The following is a 4,772-nucleotide window of genomic DNA, read 5'->3' on the forward strand; positions in this document are numbered from 1 at the left end:
CGTGTGTTTATTGTGAATTTGCGATGTGTCCTTAATTCGGGCATATGGCGCTTGGCTATTTTATTTAGCTACGGCCGCGTCAATTGCAGGTTCACTCAAACCAACAGTATTTAGCTTGTTAAATAGTTTTAACCGTTGTATAAGCTATAACCTAGGCTACACACTTTATTTGTCGAATTCTTTCAGCTTTTTTGCTTTACTTTATTTATAGTAGGCCTATTGCAATTATGTCTTTTCATAAGCGCTAAAATAGCCTATACCTCAGGTGTAAAGTAAGCTCATCTTGTACTCAGTGACTCGGACTGAAAGGAGTCTCAAACTCACAATCTCCTCTGTAGAAAAAGGTTTTAATAGTATTATTTTATATTATCAGTAGGCTAATAGTATTAGTATTATATACAACAGGCACATCAGATTGTTACAAAACGGCATGCCTCTTTATTATTTTCAAATCTCAAATCAGAAACAAGAAGAGATGACTGTCGTGCACGTACAGTCCAGGGTAGCCTATAGCATACTTTTTAAATATATAATTTAATTGTGACAAAAACATCTGCAGCAGATTCTTTAAGCATTTGCAAGAGTAGAATCTGAGGCTGAAACCCGTTTTTTTTTTTTTCGCAGTGATGCACTCTTTTCTCCAGGAAATCAAATGCCTTTTTTTGTTGTGCAATTTATGAACAAAGATGAAGAAGATTTTCTCTTTCAGTTTCCCTTTTGGGCTAATCTAAGAAAATATGTTCATTACTAAATAAGGGTCAATTAACAGACTAAAAATATTAACCAATTTTGGTAACACTATTTTACAAACCCTTGTAGTAGGCATTGGCATATGCATCCATCCATCCATCCATCCATCTAATGTAGGCTACTTACTATAGCATTAGGCCTACATTATACACCATTACAAGCAATAACTAACCCATAACCAAACCCTGTAAGTACTAGTCTACTAAAATTACTTACTGTTATTACACAGTAACAAGGATACCTTAAAATAAAATGTAACCTCAGTTTTATCTAATTTTACACAACTCTTATTTGTCAGGATACAAAAGGAGATTCACTTTTTTGTAAAAATATTTTATTATTTAATCATGTTTTTATATGATTTCCATGCAGAGACCCGATTGGATGGCTGCCCTTGACCTTTGACCTAAAATTGACCTAAAAAAAGTAACATTCTATGTTCCTCGCACATTCCAGCATGATCTTTGAATGCGAGTAATGCGAGTCACTCAGGAGGATCTTGTGTGTTCAGGATCCGGTGTGTTTAGCGTTGCAGGGCAGCTTGGTTTGTAATAAATGCCAACAAAGGAGACGCTTTAAGGACTCCCTGCAGTTTTCAGCCAAAATTAGAGCTTGATTGGTTTAAAAATTAAGAAAATCAGATGTAATTATTATTAGATAATTACTAAATTACTAGAATTATTATTTCTCTCCAAATAGAGCTATTCAAGTATTCTGGAAATTCCTGTATTCTCATTTTTCACATCAAAATATGTGTCACTGTCACAGAAACACAAAATATTGCACTTATGTCAGTTATTTTCCAGTATTATAATTCCAATTTGATCCAACAATCATACACATCAATCAAATTATTTAGTGCTCATGTAAACCTTGTGTTCTGAATCATCAATGAGAATGATTACATTCAGAAAAACAACAACAGCTGTCCACGCAAACACAGATACTGTTCAGTGTTCAAGCCGCTGATGTAAACTGTTGCATGAACAATATAATTCAATATTTACTCCTGGAAATAAATGCAGCGAAAATGCCAATGAATTCCTTAAATGTGTAGGTATTGTCTGTTTTATGCAGTAATGAAAGTTATAGTCCACCGCTGAGTTTTTTCTCTCTCATTCTTTTCAGCCTATTGATGATGATGCAAGACATTGTTTGCAGGGTTAATGTGAACATCTTGACCGTGAGTGAGGACACCAGACACAATAGTGTCTTCCCAGAAGATGTTGTGGATGTGGCTGTGATACTGGAGGAGGAGATTGTGGTTTTGGATCTCCAAGATGTTCAAAATGCTTTTGACACACTGTTTGGACTCCTTTATATACATTGACTATCCCAAAGAGCTACGATACACCTTTGAGATGATCCATCAACATTTGTATGAAGGTTGGTAGGGAGAGCTATGCACAGCAGAGATTCATGACCTGAAAAAAAAAAATGCAGTGAGGAAACACTGGCGCATACCACCTCTGCCTTTTTTTTTTTCATTGATAAATTTGTTGAAGCTTGAGAGAGTTCACATTGACGAGTTTAAAATGTCATGAAGTCAATTCAGAGGTGTGTAACAATCTTCACTGTTTCTTTTTGAAAGGAAACTTCTGAACAAAGGACGTTTCTATAATTTATGTTGTGGAGTGAGCTTGTTAAATTAAACATTTCACAGCAAATTAATCCAGCTTGGTGATATATGTTCTTTTTGCTTTATTTGGAAACTGAGGCAAGCATAAGCCATACATTGAGTGAGGCGTAACTTTGTGGTTGTTTTTAGGTGTTTGTTATTGCAATAAATGCAATTGTGTATTAAAATATGTGTTGCTGTGATTTAAATTAGCCATTTTAGTCTAAATCAAATGTAATTTACAAATTAATATTTTAGTGTTAATACAGTCCATATTGATTTACTGCTACAGTAAGTTAAGATTTTGTAACTATCCAATTTAAGTTAATCTAAAGTGAAGTTTTCATAACAAAATTTAATCAGATTATTTTATAATTTGTCAGATAGACTTTTCCAAAAAAAGTAAAACTCAAAAAGCCCATGTAAAAAAGAAACAAAACGAGTTGAGTCAACAAGATATTTTTTTTTAGAGTACTTATTTGTGCAATTACACAGTAACAAGGATACATTAAAATAAAGTGAAACCCTAGTTTTATCTAATTTTACACAACTGTTATTCAATTTTAATTTGGGCTTGGTAAGGCATCTGTTTACAAAAAAAAAGTAGGCAGAACGTTTTTTTCTCCTTTTTTAGTGTGTTCAAAGTTCTATTACTCAATACCAGTAAGACTTACAGTGATGCTTACTATTTAGGAACAAACCTCAAAGTGTCCCCTTTTAAAAGAGACCAAAACCATGCATATACCCCAAATGGTTCAAGAACAACATGCAATTTATTTTGGGTATGCCTTTTTTAGGGCAAATTTTACATGAACGCTAAAGGGTTAATTGAATTTACGGAATTATCTAAATGCTAACTATGAATCCGACAAACAACTCCTAATGTTGCACATCAGTAAAGCATATACAAAAGCATACTGTAATAATAGCCTACTATTGCTGTTTACAAAGTGTTCTGCTGATATTTTTTTTTATTATTTATAGCTTTAAAAAAAGGTATTTTAAGGCATGTTTTTTTTTTTATGATTTCCATGCAGAATCCCGATTGGCTGGCTGCCCTTGACCTTTGACCTAAAATGAAGAAACGTTCCTGTTCCTCACACATTCCAACGCGATCTTTGTAGTCTATGAGAGGTTATGACCTGTTACATCACTGTAACCGTCAGAACATTTTGTGCATTAGAAATGGAGAGAGGAGAACAAAGGTTTTGCAAAAAAAAAGAAAAAGAAAAAAAAAGAGTATTAGTCTTTAGCAAACGCAGGGTTGAGAGGGATCTTTTATAGGTGAGCACCATAACAGAGTCATCTGAAGGTCACAAGACCAGATTAAAACATCACAGGCACATAGATTCACATATTATTTTGTTACTATTGTAATGATAGATACTATACATATTCCGAACCCGTAAGCCTCTGAATCTTTTATTTTTAGTCTTTGCATTTCAGTTTTAAGTTGATGTAACGTTACAAAGAATGCTCGGTACCCTAAACGTGCCCCTCTATATTTCCAGACAATAGCCCATATGTTCCCGTGAGAGGACAACGGAAACAGCCAGGGGATAACCATAAGGGGGCCCTCTCTCTCTCTCTCTCTCTCTCTCTCTGTATGTTTTACTTCCGTTCATGTCTCTACGACTAAAATCTTACTTTCGCTAAGTCACTCCATCACGTTTCTCTTCCTTTATCTAAACATTCACCGTGAATCTGCTCCGATATTATACACACTCAAATGCATGCACACAAACACGACACAAAACCATTCTTCTCCCACTGGGTGCCACAGCGATGAATTTCCTCATGTGATCTTATGCATACACACACGCACACAACATTGTGTTTTGCGTTCGAGGCCTAAAACAGAAGCCTCTGCTACACTACTCAGGCAGACACACCCAAAAACCATGAACTCGTCTCCTTACAAACCAAAATATTATATTTAAAAAGACTGGCCGTCATACATGGCTGAACATTTCCATGAATTACTGCGGTTACTGTAGTGACTGGAAATCGCATACTGCTATTAGGTTAAGTATGTTATTGGCTCGGCAATAAATTGTTTGCGTTGTATTTGTTTTTCTTAAAGGAACAGTAAAATACAAAAATAATAATTTCTCTCACCATTTACTCACCCTTATGATATGGAATGATAGCCTTGCAGCTTTTTATTTACATACAATGAAAGTGAATTGTACAGTCCTTCTGCATAACATATTTTGTGTTACAAAGAAGAAAATTGTGTTTGCAACAGGATGAGTAAATTATTTGTAATTAATTTAATGCAGTCCAATACCGATCAAGTGGCTGACACACATTTCTCCACATATATACAGGAACATAATGTTCGACCTCATGCGGACAAACTGTTTACCTCGTTGATGCCTCTGACGTCATGACACACCCCTCG

Source organism: Leuciscus leuciscus (genome assembly GCF_965113295.1).
Source record: "Leuciscus leuciscus genome assembly, chromosome: 14".
Classification (NCBI taxonomy): domain Eukaryota; kingdom Metazoa; phylum Chordata; class Actinopteri; order Cypriniformes; family Leuciscidae; genus Leuciscus; species Leuciscus leuciscus.